The following is a 21,038-nucleotide window of genomic DNA, read 5'->3' as shown; positions in this document are numbered from 1 at the left end:
TTGATCCTGACCAGCTCAAGATGGACACAGTCTTCCATCCTTCTGAGGTCAGTAAAATGAGGACCCAGATTGTTGGGGGCAACATGCTGATTCTGTAAACCACTTAGAGAGGGCTGTAAAGTACTGTGAAGTGGTATATAAGTCTAAGTGCTATTGCTATTGCTATTACTTAGGTAACCTTTATTTCCTATTGTTGAGTCAGGGGCTGATGTATAGGAATCTTCTAAAATCATCCCATTATACTACTAGACTGGAGTTCTCTGCCAGCTAACCAAACAGGGCTACTCATCTTCTTTTAGGGCATAAGGTGTGCCAGCTTGCTGCAAACAGGTTTTTGGTTTATTGAGACTCTGCAAACCATGAGCCAGATAAGTCTATAAATTAGGGGGGAAAGATAAAGGAGTCCCTGCAATTTTTACTCCATTAGTCGTTATGGACTATAGGGAATAGTGCTCATCTCTATTTCCAGGGCCACTGAGCCACCACTATCCAAAGACATTTTCATGGTCATATGGCCAGCATGATGTCATAGAGTGCTGTTATCTTTCCACCAAAGTGGTACCTATTTATCTACTCACATCTGCATGCTTTTGAAACTGCTAGGTTGGCAGGAGCCAAGGTGAGGATGGGAGCTCATCCCGTTGCATGGAACTCAAATCTTGAATCTGGGCTGTTGGCTTTCCAGGCAACAAGCCCAGCATGTTAACCAATGAGCCACTACACTGCAAAAATTAGGAAGAGGGTAGCCAATTAGATAGCACACTAAACCTCTGCATAATTCTTCATGTTGAATGGGGAAGAACTCTTTTCCCATTCTGCAGCATAAGAAGGACAAAGGAGAAGGAGACATGCATGATAGGACAACAGTTCACTAACAGTAGTGAAAGCTGGACTTCCAAGATCCAGGTAAATTTCAATGAAATTTGTTCATTTCTCTAATGCAAATGGAATTTGGCCAATGCCCCATGAATCTTATAAGGTGGAAGGATCTGTAACAGCCCCTCTCAGAATGATCAGGTCAGCATGGCATATTTTATTTTGTCAAAATGTTGGCTGACATTTCCCAATGTTGTACCACAAAGGGACTTAAAGGTGATAACCAACACTTTGAGTTAGACTTAGAAACAATCAAGGCAATGGTTTCAGAACAGGTGTTCTTCTTGCCTGCAATAGTTGACCTGTTATGAAACCAGTCACCAAATTTTGATAAACTGTGATTTCTCGGTCATCTCCAAAGGCAGCCCTATCTACAACATATTGCTGTGGACCAAACTGTGTGGAGATCAGTTCATTATCATTAGAGCGTCTTGGTCCAAGTAAGTCTCTGGCCAAAGCTGGGCAAAGATTCCCTTATCTGTAACTTCTAACTGATGTTTTACCAAGAGAGCCATAAGTTCAGGAAAACTTCCAAGTCAGGAACCAATACCTTCAGAGGAAGGGTGATGGTGTTACCTCATCCAGATGATTACCAGAGCAGATGTTATATATGATTGCCACAAGGTCTATTGATGACAAGCAACTGTACTGTGATAGAATTTTAATCTGAGGTTGTTCTGCCTCATCCAGATCCTCAAAGTCTAGACTGACAAAGTCTAGACCAAGATGCCTGACAGTCTTACCAACTGGGTCCAGGTCTGGGGCAAATGGTTAGATGGGACCTGTGTGTTCTCTTCTCCTGAAATGACTGTACAGTAGACCCTGCCATACCTTGTCAGTGTGTAAAAAATTGTGAGCTGGGATAGCCATAACAAGTCAGCCAATGGGAACTGTTTGGTGATCTACTGTTTGGTGATCTACTATTAATAGATTGTACTATCTATGATCTACTATTTTCACTTAGAAACAGGATCTGTTGTGAGCCAGGGGAGATGGCTTAGAGCCTGATTGTGGCTTAGCTTGACTGAACTGTATATGTATATAAGGATTATTGTTGCTTCTGTGCTTCTGAATTATAGCTTCTGGATTCTGAATTCTGCTTCTGGCTTCTGGCTTCTGCTGCATGGGTGATACATGCATCATCCTTTATATTATTGTATATAAAGAAGTTTCTTCTATAAATGAATCCTGCTGAATTATTTACTTGTGTGCTGGTTGGATTGCTGCAAACTCAAACATACCTTCTCCTGACCATCAAAATTCCAGTGTAGAACCCAGTTACACCATCCTTGGGGATCAATCCTAGTTACATGGTTGGAAGGGTGTTCCTGTTCTCCTGAAATGGCTGTCCAGTATACCCTGCTATACCTTCCCTTGACCATCATAATCCCACTGTAGAATCCAATTACACCATCCTTGGGGATCCATACTAGTTACATGCTCATATATTTCCCAGCATGTTTCAGTTCGCCATTCATTAGACTAGCATTAGCTGCCACATGCAGGGAGACCCTTTCTGTAGGCTCAACCAAGTGACATTCATTCACAGTATTTGATTACCTACCTGATCTTTCCTAATTAAACTCTGCATTAGCTGCACCCTCCTGCAAGGATTTGGTGGTGATGTCCCCAAACTTATGTCTGACTGCTGACCCTCCTTACATTCCAAGATCAGGAATCTTTTCTGAGCAGCTCCCAGATGGCAGATCTCAAATAGGTTTTTCAGGGCTCTAACATGCAAATCCTCCTAATCACCACCTTTCTTTGGTTACCAGGTTCAGGACCGGTGCCCTTTAAACAATCTTTCTGTTGTTGTTGTCATCTGTGCCATATTTTGCTATACTGAACTTTGTTTTTCCTATCCTTCCTTTTCATTTTCTTAAACATTTTATTTGGTAATTTCTTCTACACTAATTAACATTTGCTCTTGTCAAACTAACAATCAAGTAACCTCCAAAGCAAAACCTGCTGTACCATTTTACAAAGTAATCCTGGAGCTAACTAACAAGATAGAATTAAACCTAGGTGTCATCTTCATACAGAGAGTTTTAATCTTAAAAGGATTAAAAAGAATGCATCAATAGTTGGGTGCTGATCTTCCAGTTATACTGATTAGATATTAAGGCATCATATCTGCCTGAGAAACTCAAGTGTTCATATTCTAATAACTCAGGATAATTCATTTTCCTACTAAAGAGAGCAAACTACTTTTTCTACTAAGAGTAAACAACTTGAATTTCACACAAAATACTGTCTTCTGTAGTTCTTTGATTCAGAGCAGATGATAAATTTAGACAGAGCCTTTTCATAGGCAAAAATCACACTTAAGAATGATTTTCCAAGGAAGCCTCATCTTGTGCCAGTATTTATGTATAGTATTTCTGGCGCCAGATGAAAATTTATATTTGCTGTCTTTGCATTATACTTTGTGAGGAGGAGGTAAATAGTTTAATGTTAAAAGGACTGTATAGCTCACCTTATCAGTGTTTTTCTCAGTTTTGTGGGGAAGGATTCCACAGCCAAGATAGACTCCTGGTGCATAATTTATTCAGTGACCCAAGGAGAGTCTCTGTGAGAAAGACTGCCTTTGTGTTCCTGAGGTCCAGAGGTTGAAATAATTTTCATAGTTATCCACTGCTGCTAATTCTGAAGGTCAAACTGAGCAACAGCTATGCCTAATGTTGTTTTGGAAATATTGTTTTCTAAGCTTTAGATACATTTAGTATACTATTTCTGAGAATTAAAGAAAGTAGAATTTTGTTTGTTTTGCAAAGTGACAAATGAGAAACTGGTCCACCCCCCACCCTTTGAACTAATCAGACATGGTGGTCAATTTGGAATTTGCTTATTTTTATTTATTTGAAAAATATTTAAAATCGCCTGCATTTCAATGGATCAAGGGGTACATGCCAGGAAAACAAACTGCAAACATAATCTTTAAAAGACAAAACCACTTAAACACCAGGCTCTACAATCAAGGATAAACAGAATATGAATTAAGACCAAGCTATGGTGACTAAGATTCTCAAACTTGGGTGAATAGCTAATTCTTTTTCACCTAGAACTGAAATGTTGCAACTAGCCTCATTTCTATGGGGATGAATCTTGTAACTTGGGGTGCTATTTAACTAAGTACCATAGTTTAATTATTTGGATATGACCCCTAAGGGACAAAGTAACTCCTTGACTTTATTTCAGTTTCCATTTTGTTTGTTAGTAATTGTTAGTTATGTCTAGGAAGAGGCCCAATGAAGCTTGTCTTGGATCTCATAAACTTTTCGCATCCCCTTCTATTACATGTTTGTTGAACAATTCCAAAGAAGATTGTGGTTATGTGAAACACCAGACCACACAAGATTGAAAACCATGTCTTTGAACGACTAGGGGATTGAGTCTCTGCAAACATTTCTGGCTGTGTATCTACTTGATTGCAACTATATACAGCTGCATATGCTGATCAATTTATGAGTTTGGCCAGCTAACAGGATGGAGTTTCTTATATAGATCTAGTGGCTGTAGATCTTGGTTACTTGGAATGTTGGAAAGAAGTTAGGGAAGTCAGGAAGTCTTGCTCAAAGACTTTACTGTTATTCATGATGCCATCTTGCAGGAAATAAGAACTTGTTTATTTCAACCACAAATGAGATTTTTCTTTTCCATCTACTCTTCTGGAGTTCCCTCTAGGTTTGAACTCCATCTAGGATTGGATTCAACTCTTCAGAAATTTATTACGCAATTGTCTCATTTAGAGTAATTTCTTTAGAAGGCCCTACCCTTAAGTGTTAAACTCAACTTGTATATATTATTTTTGTAATAAATTGAGGCATTCCACAGCTCATATTGTGTTGGAACTGAACACACATAGATGATTAAAAACAGGCACTGGACACATTCAGGAAATGTAACCTGAAACTATAGTTCTCAAATACATTTTAAAAATAATACACTAATGGCATAGAAACAATTGATTTCTTAACACTGAATAATTACAATCTGCAAGTTGCATGCTAACATAGATGTCTTCAATACTTCTAAGGAAAATTGAATCATTCAAATCATTGAAAGAAAGATAAAGAATGAGGTCAGAGAAAGGCAAAGGAAATGGGATTTAACATTAAGGCTTCTTACTGCAACAAATAAAGCCAATAGTTTAAAGACGTAACAGCTGAACCTGAGACTATGTCACCTCTTCTACTTCTCCAAATGTGTTTAGATATAAATATAACCAAGATGGGCAAGGGTGGAGATATAAACTGTTCCTATGTTTGAACGAATGGCTATTATATGTGAGCAACCTGAAGAAGAATGGATCATGAGAAAGCAAAAAGGGAGTTGAGAAAAGATTTCCATGCCCCATGCCAGCCCTACTATCCCAAATTCCCTGGATGTGGAGAAGGTTGGTTGGCAGCATTTTTCCCCTTACAGCAGGGGTCCCCAAACTTGGCAGCTTTAAGACTTCTGGACTTCAACTCCCAGAATTCTCCAACCAGCATAGCTGGCTGAGAATTCTGGGAATTGAAGTCCACAAGTCTTAAAGCTGCCAAGTTTGAAGACCTCTGCCTTTCAGAATAGAAGAGCTCTTATGGAAGAGTTGTCCCCACCCTTTGTTTCTCAGGATAGCTGAGCCAAAATCCAGCCTTTCCAGTCTAAGGAGAATACTGTTAGTACAAGAGGCAACAGCTACTTTGAACATTTCAAGGTCTGACTAATGGCTGTGCTTTTTTTTTTTTTTTTTTGCCATAAGAGGATGTTTACCACATCAGTTTTATGCAAGGAAGCTTTAATTTGAATAGGGCCTGGCTGTATTCACCTTAAATATTTTCCGTATGACTATTTTGGCAAAACCACACGCTGTTTCCCTCACAGTAAAAATATTACTGTCATTCGGCTTAATTCTTCTGTGGCACTGTACATGCAGAATTTTAAACCCGTAGTGGGAGAAACACTTTCTGTTATTTTCTGTTATCCAATAAATTGGAGCCCCCTTCTCCTGCAGACTCACGGTGCCCAACACAATGGTCACCTCTCATTGTCCATTGCTATAGAAATACTCCCCCCGCCCCCCACATTCTCTTGTTCCATAAATCTGAGTGGAGAAATCCACAATAAACAACTCATTCATATCACAAGCTAAAGTGTAGTACCAGAATGAAGCCTCCTGCAATGACAAAGACTCTTAACACCTTCTCTCTTAGCATACTGTTCTTGTTGCAGCCCAAAACAATCCAGAGACTCTCCTTTAATGTTGTCTGATCAATCTGATAGTTTTCCTGTTTTCCTGTCATTTCACTAGCCCTCAAGGATTGTATCTCGCCAGCCATTTTTTTCTTACACCACCCTACTTCATTCTACTTCACTCTCCCTTTGAAAATCCCAAAGGTACTTTTTTTCAAGAGGTAACTGGGCTTTCTGGTTTTTATTTTATTATTTTATTTTATTTTATTTTATTTTATTTTATTTTATTTTATTTTATTTTATTTTATTTTATTTTTTTATTTTATTTTATTTTATTTTTTTATTTATTTATTTTTGTCAAGCACGTATAAGATAACGGATATAAGTATAAACATGATTATGAATACAGGAAATGGGGACAGTAGGACAGGGACGGTAGGCATGTATGCACGCCCCTTACTGACCTTTTAGGAATGGGGTGAGGTCAGGAGTGAAATGTTACCGGTTCCCACCAGTTCGGCTGAACTGGTAGTGATAGAAGCTACCGGTTCGACTGAACCGGTATTTCCGACAATCAGCTGTGCCACGCAATTTATATTCACTAGAAAGCAGGAAATTCTGCTTTCTAGCGAATCTAAATCATGCGGCACAGCTGTTCCTCCCCCCGCTGTTCTACTTACCTTGTTAAGTCTCCTTTTTCTGCACAAAGCACATGTTTGGTGTACAGTGCGCATGCGTGTGTACACAGTGTGCTTTTGGTATGCATGCGCGGGTAGCAAACTGGTGGCAATCCGCAGAGGATTTCACCACTGGGTGAGGTCAAGAGTAGACAGTCTAAGGTTAAAGTTATGGGGGTTTGGGGATGAAACCACAGAGTCAGGTAGTGCATTCTAGGCATTGACCACTCTGTTGCTGAAGTCATATTTTTGCAAACTAGTTTGGAGTGGTTTACTTTAAGTTTGTATCTATTATGTGCTCGTGTATTATTGCAGTTGAAGCTGAAATAGTCATTGACAAGTAGGATGTTGTAGCAGATAATTTTGTGTACTACACTTAGGTCAGACCAAAGGTGACGTAGTTCTAAATTGTCTAAGCCCAAAATTTGAAGCCTGGTGATATAAGGTATTCTGTTGTGAGCAGAGGAGTGGAGGACTCTTCTCGTGAAATATCTCTCGACTCGCTCAATTGTGTTAATGTCTGATATGCAGTGCGGGTTCCAGGCAGATGAGCTGTATTTGAGAATTGGTCTAGCAAAGGTTTTGTATGCTCTAGTTTGTAACACAATATTACCGGAGAAGAAGCTTGTCAAGATTAGGTTAACAACTCTTAATACCCTTTTGGCAATGCTGTTACAGTGAGTACTCCAAGGTCCTTGACAGAGTGAGGGTCGTCTATGAGGTCGTATCCGCCCAACTTGTATTTGGTGTTCTGATTTTTTTTTGCCAATGTGTAAGAAAGAGCATTTGTTGGTTGAGATTTGGAGCTGCCAATTGTTTGACCATTCTGACACATAGTCAAGGTCTCTTTGTAGGGTAGCAGCATTGTCGGTGGTGTTGAATAGTTCACATCATCAGCGAAGATAATGCAGTTGCTTATAATATGATTGCAAAGGTCATTTATGTAAACTATAAAGAGCTGCCTTGGGGGACACCACTGTTAACAGGTGCAGGGTTTGATAGGGCATTCCCTATTTTGACTACTTGTTGTCTGTTTGACAGGAATGCAGATATCCACTTATCCACTTATGCGGGGATCTGGAAATGGAAATGGAAGACGTTTTATTTCTCATCCAAGAAGCTTCTTCAGCTCCGACTGGATGGTGAAGAGAGCTGAAGAAGCTTCTTGGATGAGAATCTTCAAAGAAAAACCAGAAAGTCCAGTTGCCTCTTGAGAAAAGCACCTTGACCATGACCTGGATGACTGAGAATCTCCATAGACTGCCTTTGAAAACTAATTCTCTTTCAACCTCTCTCACATGCAGATAGCTCACCATCATCTCAAAATCACACACAATCTTTTCATCCCAGAAAAGTAATTTCTCCAGTATATAAACTCTCAAATGACATAATTCAGGAGGATCTTCTAGATATGCCAGAAAACCTTGTGTGACAATAGAAGCAGCTATGGGACCTGGGCAAAGAGAAAGTAATATCCTGCAATGTACTGTGTCAATCAACTATAAGCACATATCATACATGCAAAGAGACATGGCTCATAAATCATTTCAAGGAATGGAAGGAACCAAAATCTGATCCACAATCTAGTATGCTGAACCACCAAGTACTTGCATCACAAGATGTGCAATCTGAGATATGGCCAATCCTTAGGCCTTTTATACTACAGAAAACCTACAGCAACAACAGTAAGTGAATGCTAAGATTCTAAATCATTTTAAGAAGCTGTTTATCAGTGAGCTTGTGAAAGTTTAACTTGTCACCAGTGGTGGGTTTCAAAATTTTTTACTGCCAGTTCTGTGGGTGTGGCTTGGTGGGCGTGGCATAGCTTGGTGGGCATGGCTTGGTGGGCATGGCAGGGGAAGGATACTATAAAATCTCCATTACCACCCCACTCCAGGGGAAGGTTACTACTGCAAAATCCCCATTTCTTCCCGATCAGCTGGGACTTGGGAGGCAGAGAATAGATGGGAGCGGGGCCAGTCAGAATTTTTACTACTGGTTCTCCGAACTACTCAAAATTTCCATTACCAGTTCTCCAGAACTGGTCAGAACCTGCTGAAACCCACCTCTGCTTGTCACCCACAAAATCATTTAAGGACGCCAATCCAGTCATATCAATATCAAATCTCTGCATGTTCATGGAAGATAGTGGAGGAAGAAATACAACATATAGGCCAGGAGGACTAAGGACTCAGTCTTCAAGCAGCAAATAATCCAATTGCCTTGAGGAAGAAAGATGAAAGGTAAGACTCTAGTATAACTGTGGAGAGCCAGGAAGCTGACTTTGATGGAGATCATTTTGTGTGCTGTCAGAATCTCAGCATTATCAATATGGTCTATTTCTTCTGGCCAGGGGACCTATGGCAGATCCTAGTTGTTGTGGTGGTTGCTATTCAGAACTGAAGTGTAATTCCAAAAATCTAGGGAGATTTCTAAAGGGTCTAGTGATTAAGGCATCAGGCTAGAAGCCAGGACATTGTGAGTTCTAGTTTCGCTTTAGGCACAAGAGTCAGCCAGTCATTCTCTCTCAGTCCAACCCACTTCACAGGTTGTTCTTGTAGGGAAAATTAGAAGAGAAAGGAGTATTAGATCTGTTTGCTACCTTGAGTTATTTATAAAAATAATAAAAGTGGAAAAATAAATAATTATAAAAAAAGGTCAGTCTGGCATAGTATAAATCCATGCTGGTTCCTGTTAAGTGAAAGTAGGCACCAGTGGTGAAATCCAATTTTTTTACTACCGGTTCTGTGTGTATGGCTTGGTTGGCATGGTGGGTGTGGCTTGGTGGGCGTGGCAGGGGAAGGATACTGCAAAATCCCCATTCCCACCCCACTCAAGGGGAAGGATACTGCAAAATCCCCATTCCCACCCCATTTCTGGGGGAAGGATACTGCAAAATCTCCATTCCCATCCCACTCTTAGGGGAAGTATATTGCAAAATCTCCATTCCCACCCCACTCTGGGGCCAGCCAGAGGTGGTATTTGCCAGCTCTCCAAACTGCTCAAAATTTCCCCTACCGGTTCTCCAGAACCTGTCAGAACCTGCTGGATTTCATGTCTGGTAGGCACCCATTCATTTCACAGAACTTGTGCCAGTTAAAAATGTAATGTTTTTCTGTTTTGTATTTCATACACTGTAATTAAAAAGGTGACAATGCAAAATCCTAAGGACTAAAAACAAACGTTTAACAGCAGAATAGTTCTCAAGTTGCTAATTTTACTTGGTTTTGCATGTCTAATCTGCAACATTAAAGGAAGTTATTATTAAATTACAGAGACACCTCCTCCTCTTCCAATGTAATTGACAGGCTACCATATATTAGAGATTAATAGTGCAAGTATATATATAAAATCATCTAAACAATTTAACTTGGTTTGTTTGCCCACCCACAAGAATTTTGAGAGTATATTCTTGCTCCTAGGGAAAACAATTCAAAAGCAGTTTCTTTTCCATTAATCTGAAGAAGTACATATAATGAAAAAGTGCAGGTAAAAAATAATAATCAACATACCACTATTTCTGAAAGCATCCTAATGCCTATTAAAAGCATCAGGCTGTCAGAAGGATCAAGAGCTTTCTCCCCTTTACTGTAACAGCAGCAGCTCCAACCATTAACAGGGCGTATGTACCATGGTTTCTATTTTATTTGGGCTCTGAATAAAATTGAGATTACACAAACTCAGATTGTGCGAGTTCAGAAGGTTGCTCCTTTGCAAACAAACTATTGACCCAATGGAAGATATTATTTCACCAATTGTTCAGTTGCTCTCTCACAGCAGGTTAAGCAGTGAGACATGCTTTATCTTCTCTGTTACAGTGTTACTTTTGGTCACAGTCCATAAAAAGAGATGATAGTGTGCCATATCAGCAGGCTGGCATTTTGAACGCAGCCCAAAATTCTGCTGGAATGGAATGTTTGTTGTCTTAATGTGAAGACATTGGTACATTTATGAAACCAAATGGTTTCTAGTGTCTTCCTTCTAAAATATTTTATTTAATTTTATTTGGCTATTTATATATATATATATATCTACTATTGTGTACCTTCACCTTAAAAAGATGATCAGAAAAAGAGGGCTGCTGTCTGGAATCACACCATAAACAGCCCAAGACAAGGCAGATAAACCCATGATGATAAAAAAATATTGTTATAAGATTATAGTATTAGTGGAGCTAGAGTGAGAGTGCCTTAATGGCCCTACAGGATGGACAAATATTGACTTTGGAAATGCCAGAATAATAGTCAGTAAGATAAATGCAACAATAGAATATAATAAATTGTTAATGATTGACAAATGGGCTCTTATTTTCATAATTTGTCATCTTATGCTTTACACTTGACTCATGCTGCTCCACCTATCAAATGGTACGGCTAGTTTGGATTCCAAAATGTACACAATCTTTAGATATTTTCTTTTTGATTTTCCCTCTCTAAGAAATGAATTGGTATTAATTTTTAGAAAGATTGAAAAAGCAGTTGATAGCTCATTATGCCTCATAAAGAGATGGGACCTTTTCCTTGAATAATAGTGGATTTGGTCTCTTGGTTGCCTAGAGCCATGTGCTTTCAAATCTGAATGTTTAGAACAGCTTTCCTCACCCAGATGTCTTCCTAATGAGTTGGGTAGCCGTTCCCAAAATGTAGAGCCATCATTGGTTGAAAATTTTAGGAGTTGAAGTCCAACACATTTAGAAGTTGCCAGATTTGGGCAAGATATTTTAGTTATTTTTTTTTAAAAAGCAGCTGGTATTAGTTGAGTAATAATCATGTTTTATTTTTTAAAATCTTCATAATTGAATTTGTGGGTTTGTTTTGCAAATGAGAAAACTCTGTGCTTGCTATGGAAACAGATTCCAATGTGTGTGGGCTCATCTGGACGCCGTATGATTTGCACAAAATGTAATGAAATTCATGTAGAAAATATCAACTGGAGTCACCTTGTAAATGACTAAAATTGTACCCGCTCCTCTCATGAAGTTTTATAAAGTGTTCAACCACAACCCGCAAGGCAATTATGAAGCATGGTGGTGAAGCAATTCATTGTTCATTGAATTAAAACAAAAACAATCAAATGACTGGATGATTGAGTATAGAATTCCAGAATGACTTCAAAATAGCTCCTCCATACTTATTCTTTTGAAGTTGGCTTTTTGGGAATACAGTTTAGAAAACTGAATTCTTTAATCATATAGCACATGGGTGTCAAACTTGCAGCGTCACGTTGCCATCATGTGACATTTCACAATTTATTTTATTATATTATTTATTAGTCATATTTCTATGCCGCCCACTCTCTGAGGACTCTGGGCGGCTTACACCAAAGACAGTATACTAAATAGCATATTGCCCCCAACAATCTGGGTCCTCATTTTACCCACTTCGGAAGGATGGAAGGCTGAGTCAACCTTGAGCCGGTGAGATTTGATCCGCTGATCTGCTGAACTAGCAGTCAGCTGAAGTAGCTGCAGTACTGCACTCTAACCACTGCGCCACCTCGGCTCTATGTTTTCCCCCTTTGCGGAGCTGGGGTGGGTGTGGTCTGCACGTGACACATCCGGCCCGTGGGCCACCAGTTTGACACCCCTGATATAGAATATGTTTTAAAATGTAAAATTAACGTGGAACCTGGTATAGTGCAAAATGAAGCAGACTCCAATATTAAATTCCAAGAATGACTCTAGTCTTATATGGGTCCTAGGTATATATTTTTAGAAAATATCAGTGGTGTGATATTTTTACTTTAGTTTGTAAGATAAGGTGGGAAATAAAAGGCTTTCTCTGAAGGTTTGCAGGCTGCCAAGGTATATCCTTGTCATTATGCCTGTTTGGAATGAATACTTGGGTTCTGTGGTATGTGAAAGTGCTAGTGACATGATATGCCCATCTGGCAAGAACATCTCAAGAAGGCTACCTAAGAATTCTTTATCACCACCATCACCAACACTAGCAACAGATCATGGAACATGAGTGAAACAGTAGGCTTTTTCTGTTGTCTCTTTCACAGTTTGGACCTCCCGACCACCAGACGTTTTCATAGTCCCAATTCTTATAGTATTTCAGAACACCATTAAAACAGCCTTATTTCATCTATTCTAACTTTAGTTGACATCTAGAGGCATCCGTTCTGTGGGATGTATTTTGGCTTCATATAGTGTGTATGTGTGTATCTATAAGTTGCTTAGGTCTTCTGATTGGGTGGAATTATCAAAACTATAAATAAACATATAAAGTGCCAGATGTGGCCATAAGTTTCCAAATGCCAGGACTCCTGTTGAAAAGATGTCACTGGACAAATTAAAAGCAAAACACATTTGAGCTATAACTGGAGAGTAGATGTCAAGACAATGTCAATGTTTCTAAAACCATTGACTTGATTCCAATATAAACATCTAGCCAGGTCTGGTGGAAACTGCTGAAAGCAATTTTCTCAAGTCTTATCAAAGGCAGCTGCAGGACCAGCCCAAAACATTTTTTTGCCACAGACAAACAATATGATGCCTTCCTCTTATCCTACATGTAGAAACTAACTCAATTGGCAGCTGAACCTTTCTCTGACATGACATGGTGGCAGGACAGCCTTTTTGTCACTGCAACTAAGGGCAACTAAATGCTAATTCAAGAGAATGGATATATGGACAAGACTTGCAATTCTTCCCAAGCACCTAACATCTGCACAGCTGCTTCATTTGACTTAGAGAATGGCCTTTGGCAGCTCCAGGGGATAAATCAGAAGCCAGAAGGTGAGCCATAAAATTAGGAATGAGTCTAAGATGAAGTTGACCTAGAATCGCCCTCAAGGACCCTACTTAAAAGCAAAGGTTCTTAGAAATTCCTGTACAAACTTTGGCAGCTATCACAAATGTAATTTGCAGCATCAATCAGAACCTATACGAAATCTATTATTCAGTAATTGTTTAAATAAATGTCTAGATGTGAGAGGCTGTGGGAAAAAGTGTTTTAAAGAAATCCCACTTTAATTAACATACAAGAACATTGGCTAGGAACTTACTTTTACAGTTTTCAAGATTCTGTTTTTATCCTAGACTTGCATTAATAATATCTTCCTGAAATCTGATTCCTGCTTCCTTGGTTTTTCAGATACATGGGATTAGACACTATTTTAAGATACTGTGAGTTTAAGACTCCTCTTTACAACTCATTGCTTTCACAACCTACAAATCAAATCATGGTACAAAGCTGATTCCTTTTAAAAAGCTGTAACTTCACACCAAGACTTGGCTTTATCAAATCCCACTCAAGTAAATCAGCAGGAGATATATTATAATTCCCTGCCAGTTTTAGTAGGGTTTTCATCTATGGGCTAACACCCCCCCCCCGGAAAGATCACTAGGCTAGATTACAACAATGAGTTAGTTATTTTCTATTTGCTTCCATCTGGTGGTAATCCAGATTTTTGCACCTCAGGGTTTTAGAGCTGTAATTTTTATTTATGCACACCATTCAATTTTCGCACGGTGAAACTATGTTGGGTCCCACAACTTCAACAAATCCATACTATGTTATTTATTAGTGTTGGAATTCATAAATACAATGACAACTTAACTCCTAAATCTTTGTAGGTGGAAAAAAAACCCCCAATTAATTACAAAGATGTATGTCTGAAGAATTTTGCATTATGCTGTATGAGTGCAGGATTTTTTTTTATTTCTGATTCCACAGCCATCAGCAAGATGGATTTCTTTGTGATAAGAATAATAAGAAAAAAACACTGGCTGCATTGGCTTGTAGAGGTCATCTTGATAACTTGGCCAACATGAGGAAGTAGTAAAGTTAGTTCTCCCAGATAAAAATAGGACTGAACTCCTTATCCTCACTTATTGCTGATGTCTTTCCTTTTCCTCTGATGTAATCTAGTCAATATTGCATGAACTGTCTAAAAATAAAATTTCTATTTATCTAAAATCAAGTGTGATGCTCATGGTCCCTTAGCAACATGGGAAGAGGTTGCCAGAAACTCAAATTAACAACTCTGCTTCAATGGAATAGGAGTTTCAAGCTGTAAACAACTCAGCAAAGGAAAATGTAATTAATTAGTAGGACTGTGTGAATTTCCAAATGAGTAATTTGATTCAAAGTTCAGACTAAATGTTGCAAATGATTCGATATCCTGAATCACATCCCTTCAAATTTTGTAGAGTGTGTAGGCACTTTGTTAGATTTTTAAGCAAAGTTTCAACTTCCTTTCCAAATATAGATAAAGTTGGAAGGGGCACAGATTGAATGTGTATGTGTTCTAATATTGATATACTGATACTGACAAATCTACAGCCAATGGATTTCATTATTTTTGAAAGCCCTGCCTATCAAAATACTTGAAGGGCTATTGCTCTGCTGTTTCTCTCTCTCATTCTTCTGCTCAAATGTACTCAGGCAGGTTTGTTTGGGGAGAGGAGGAGCAGAATGAGAGGGACTCAGATCAATTCATTGCAAAACCCAATCAGTAGTGTACATTATACAGGGTATTTATTTCCACTGCAGTATACCGCAAATGCAGTGTCTCAAAGGTGCTTCTTCAAAAGGCAATTAACTGGACTGTTCTTTTCCTTGAGGAAGAAGAACAAAACATTTTGTTTCTCATTCAAGAAATTTCACCAGTTGTAATGGCAGGCTGGTGGTGATAGAAGGCTAGGTACTGACAGTTGAGATTGAATGATGGGGGGATGGAAGGAATGGGGGTGGGGATTGGCTGGTGAGCGGATGGAAGGATAGGTTCTGACTGGTTCCAGTCAGAACCTATTCTTCCATCCCCCCACCATCCAGTCTCAACTGCCAGGATCTATCCTTCTATTCCCCCTGCCATCACAACTGATGAAGTTTCTTGGATGAGAAACAAAACCTTTTGTTCTTCTTTTTCGAGGAAGAAAAACAGTCCAGTTGCCTTTTGAAAAAGCACCTTGAAGACAACTATGACCTGGATGACTGAGAATCTCCACAGATATAAATGCAATGCTTAAAGCAATCCCTGGAACGTCAGTGGAAAGAAGAGCGGGCAAGTAGATGGGCTCTTCATAATTCTTCTCCAGACAAGGAGAGGACTTGAGATTGCCCACAGGTGCTCCAGACAGTTGCTTCTCATGAGAAAACTGCAAGACAGCAGTTGCTGGTAGGTTTATTGCTCTGAAAGATGAGGGAATAGCCATCTTGCTCAAACCATGGTTGGCACCTTCAAAAAGACACTGGGTTCACATACTTCCTTTTCTAATCACTTTTGGAAATTGCTTGTTAACTTTTTATTAACTATTAGGAACCTTTGAATCAACAAGACTGAAGACACCAGGTATATATTTTTTCCTCTTTCACACACAAGGAATAAATATCAAAGGAGTGATTAGAACTTTCATCAGGAATGGTGCGCAGGGTTCACAAGAGGTGCCTTGTGAGTTGAGAAGATTGCACAGAGAAGGATGGATCTGGTTGCGAAAGGTGCATGGGACATGCGGGTGTTCGTTCAATAACTGGTACTTTTTTTCATCCCACTTTGCCTGAAACAGTGGCAAGCGTTCTGATATTTCTCTGCTAGAGACAATGGCCAAATTCTTTTATTGAACTGAATCCCAATTCAATTTGAACTGAATCTGATTGTTTTCAAACCTCTAAGCATAGATCCACATAGAATCATGCAATTCAAATTTGAATCAGACCTTGGCTGATTGGTTCTTTCGCCATTTATAGCAAGTGCACAAGTTTGTTCGCTTACTATATTTAAAAACACGTGCACATTTTTCCAACCTCTAATATGAACCTTGTTTGAGAAGTCAAAGGAAATGTGAGTTATTTTAAGTAATACATGCTTCCCCTTACAATGAGAAAGAATGGCCATTTAAAATATTTTATTTTATTCTGTATTACAGTAATACTTCGGCTGTAAAAGAAAGAAGCAAGGGCTTACACCCTTACCAATTAAAATAGTAACCTTCACTAATCTACAGATTATGTCTACAGTTCGGCACAGAGTATCTGGAACTTTGTCTCATTATATACAGTAGAGCACATTCTGAGACTGGGCTGTAGACTGTAGTCAAAGCCAATCAGTTCTGTGACACATGAACAATGGACTTGTGCTGCGTCATGCACTGTGATGACAGAAAGCGAAGCTGCACTGGCCTCGGAATAATCCTACACTCTTATGTGATTTTTGTTTTTCTCTCTGCAGAGCTTTAGATCAAGATTTATTTTGAAGGAACCTTGGAGATTTTCCAATCTGGTTTTCCTGCTTTGACCAGCAGATTGAACTATAGATGGCCTACAAATTCCCTCTGGTCTGTGAGTCATGCATATTGGTTGAGTATTTTCAACTATACCATATAATTTCATTTATATAAACTGCTTTCCCACTTTTTCTCTCTGTTCTGCTTTGTCTTCGCAACAACCTCTTGTAGCCAATTTCACTGAGAAGGTGTCTTCAGATTTTCTGCAGACTATGAGAGACAGAGAAGCATAGAAGTGTGGCAGGGTTCAGTATGATGGACCCACTCTCTCTTTTTGACCTCCTGCCCTTCTATCCCAGACTTCTAACAGGACTGAAAATGAATTGTAATTCACATTTGCTTAAAAGAGAGTTTTATGTCCTGTGCATTAAGATAATCTATTTTACAATCGTGCTGATACTTGTGGTCTTTTCCCCCTCCACAATCCTATGTTTCCATGATATTCACATCCAGGTTTCCTTCAGACTGCTTTGTTCTAATGGTGAAGGGATAAAATAGGATCTGAAAGCATATGAACATCCAGAAGGGTTAATTTAACATCCTTCTAGAGATATTTCAGTCTTACTACAAGCTGATTTGGCAGTAAGCAGCAATAGCCTGAGCCCAAGGCCACTGAAGATCTTAAAATCATGCATTGGGGATGTACCCAGGGAGTTAGAATTTATATAGGATATTAAGTACATTTTCCCTGAGAGCAGTTCAGCCCCTGCATCCTGTTATATCTCCTTATTCTTGACACCAGCAAGATGTTACTATCTGGCTCATAACACACCAGCATTCCCTCACAACCTTGCTAGCTTTCACCCAAGTCTAAAAATCACATCCAATTCCCAGATGTAAGTTAACCATCCCAGGGCCAGCTAGCATTTCAGAATCACTGACTTATTTTTGTTCACATGCTCAGTGAAGCCTCAGATCCAAGCAAGCCAACTGTGCCTCAGAATAACAGAATAACAGCCTTGGAGGTCTTCTAGTCCAATCTCCTGCACAAGCAGGAGACCCTTATCATTCCAGACAAGTGAATTAGATCACATGCAATAAAGTGATTATAGTAAATTAAAAAAGCAATTATAGTAAATTAATGAAACCTCTCTCTTTAGCAAAAGAGTCTAATAAACATCATAATATGTTGTTTAAAAAAAGGTGAAATAACATCACCTATTTTTTTTTCATTTGACCAAAAGCTACCACAGACCTTAGACAATATACTTAAAAGGCATCCCATCAGAGGTGTATTCAGCAGGTTCTGACCAGTTCTGGAAAACCGGTAGTGGAAATTTTGAGTAGTTCAGATAACTGATAAATACCACCTCTGACTGGCCCTGCCCCCATCTATTCTCTGCCTCCCAAGTCCCAGCTGATTGGGAGGAAATGGGGATTTTGCAGTTACCTTCCCCTCGAGTGGCATGGGAATGGAGATTTTACAGTATCCTTCCCCTGCCATGCCCACCAAGCCACACCCACCAACCATGCCACACTCACCAAGCCACGCCCACAGAACTGGTAGTAAAAAATTTTTGAATCCCACCACTGCATCCTATGCTATGACATTACAGTTGTAACAAACTGAATTTTATTCAGCAGTAATGAATCAATTAGATTTTTTTCCTCTGGTAAATTAGCAAAATATGGAAAATAATTGCAATTAAATTAACAATATTTTATCTGTTTTATTGAAGCCACTAGATACAATTAATAAGTCCTTAACAGAAAACAACATACATCCCAACCAATCCTCTTTAGCCAAAAATTAGGGATCTAAGTCTACATCACAGATACTTACTGTCTGATGCAAACATAGATCTTTCTAATCTTTTAATTTATTTTTCAAAAGGATACTATCCTCCTATCATGCATGCCAGAATATCCACACCACGCTTGGTTTTAAAACTATTGTCAGAGGGATTAATCTGGAAGAAAAAAAGTCTTATGAATATCACTTCAAACTGACAGGATGCAAGAGAATACTACCACCCCATATTTCAACCTCAGAAATAAGGCAAATGCCCTTTGGTTCAATCAAACCCAGTCTGAAAAAAACAACAACATTCAGCATCTTTTAAGACCGCAGATCAACAGTCCCAATTGTCTCATTCTCTGCTGTCACGAACATATAGATTTGAAAACCAATCATCCAGTTTCTTGTCGTTCCAGTAATACCACATGGAGGAGGCAAGCTGGCTGTTTCCCCAAATGGTGGACTCTGCAGAAATCACAGGACTTAAGCCAGTCTTCTGGATGCTGTTCGGGTCCCACTTCTGCTCATTTCCAGCACACTGAGCCTAGCTGCATCTGGGTTGCTGGCACAATCATCATCAATCCGTGAAGAAAGAAAGCTACAGCAGCCAAACATAGATATCTGCAATTGTCACACAAGTACTCAGTTCCTAACATTTGAGTATTGGTGCCTTCAGGCTAGGGCTCAGCACTTCACAATAGTTGATTTCTCCTGTTGCTCAGCTGCAGTTGAACAACCACATAATCTCCAGGGTTGTCTTGATTCAGCGACTTCCGGTTTGGTGACTCGTGGTGTTATGGCGTGGTGAGAATGATCGCTCTCTCCCACTGCCATTTAACGCAACGTTTTGGGGACCGTTCGAGGCGTGGAAGCCTGGAGGGCTTCGCGGATAATAGTGGGGCTTCGGTGAGTCGAGTGGCGGAGCGCAAACCCACCCGGCGCGACCGATTTCCACTGTCAAGCTAACGGGGCGCGTCTGCCTCTTAATGGCAGACCCGAAGCCACGATAGCCAACAAGAGGGGAAGCAAAGATTCCGGGAAAGAGAGGCGAGTACACCAGCAACCACTTTCTCCAGAGCGCGCTTGAGATCGGAAGATCGGATAAAGCTTCGCTGGCCGGGTCGGAGTGGAAGGGCTCAAAAGAGGAAAAAAGCGGCGACTGCAAGAAAGGAGGAGGATTGACAGCTAAAAAGATCGCAGACAGGCTGGCAAGAAAGGAGGAGGAAAGATCGGCAAGCGGACCAGTGGCACTACCTTTTTGGATTTAATTTGCTGCACAGATCGAGCTCTAAGGACGTGGGGAAGAGATTCTGCTGACTGGAGAGGAGAACGACCGGAAATTTAGGACCGGAAGTGCAACCATACTTGATACCAACAAGAGGAATAACGAAGAGCCAGAGAGGAAGGAAGGAGCACCAGGAAGAGAACAATGGAATAATTAAACTTATTTTTTACAAGGTGCTGGAGATCTTGAAGAAGCGAGAAGTAGAAGGGTGATATTAAATCAATGTACTTTCTTGCATAGACTTTAATAAGTGTGGCACTTGAAGGGACTAAGAAGACCTGAATTTAAATTTGTATTAATACATATTGTTATTACTTTAAAAATAGCCTAAGACTACAATATATACATATTTATTCTTCTTTTTTTTTCTATACATTCAAAGTATTCAAAATATTTATATAAGTATTTAAATTATTCAAAGTATTTATATATTCAAAGTATTAAAAGCAGTAATACAACATAGCTAATTAATATATCTAAATACCTGTATAGACATACTAGAACCTATTATCTTCTATTTATTTACCTATTTATATACTTATCTATATACCTATTTATATATATATTTATTTAACTATTTACTTATTTATATATCTATCATTTATTTATCAGCTACTCTTTGTGTCTTGTTTTTCTATTTTTCATTGCTGTGAGCATAGAGTGGCTATTGATTGACTATTGATTGACTATTGTGTTTAATATTACTAAGGATTAACTTTATAAAATAGTGATTTAATTTATAACATTAATTAATTAAGGGTCTACTGATTGGACATTGAGTATTAATTTATTGATTATATATATTGGTATTATATTATATAATATATTATATATATTGGTATTTTCCTTCTAAGAATTGAGAATCTAATTAATTGATAATTAGGAGTTGAGCTAAATTAGAAACACAGCTTTCAAATAATGATTAGTCAACAAAGCTAAGTAGTGGGCAGCATAGTGGAGAAAAGGTCGATTATACTATTTCTACTTGTCTTGTAAATTGGGAATATCTTAAAAAAAATTTCTTTTCTTTAGTACTGTTAAACTAAGCAAGGGAAG

General features: G+C 39.0%; 1 long non-coding RNA gene across 3 annotated transcripts in view; it reads right to left on the bottom strand.

The window, feature by feature from the left end:
* The window catches only part of LOC148116553 (uncharacterized), a 43,120-nt gene that overhangs the window by 13,257 nt on the left and 8,825 nt on the right, over positions 1 to 21,038 (bottom strand). For all 3 annotated transcript variants that reach the window (XR_015731094.1, XR_015731096.1, XR_015731095.1), the window contains exons 2-3: positions 18,743 to 18,869; positions 17,087 to 17,169 (exon numbers count right to left, since the gene is read on the bottom strand). This is a non-coding gene — a long non-coding RNA (uncharacterized LOC148116553). The remainder of the gene's footprint in view (positions 1 to 17,086; positions 17,170 to 18,742; positions 18,870 to 21,038) is intronic.

This window comes from Pantherophis guttatus, chromosome 1 (assembly GCF_059756535.1).
Source record: "Pantherophis guttatus breed Tessera chromosome 1, ASM5975653v1, whole genome shotgun sequence".
Classification (NCBI taxonomy): Eukaryota; Metazoa; Chordata; class Lepidosauria; order Squamata; family Colubridae; genus Pantherophis; species Pantherophis guttatus.
Note: the sequence above shows the minus strand (reverse complement) of the source record. Positions and strands in the feature narration are given on the sequence as shown.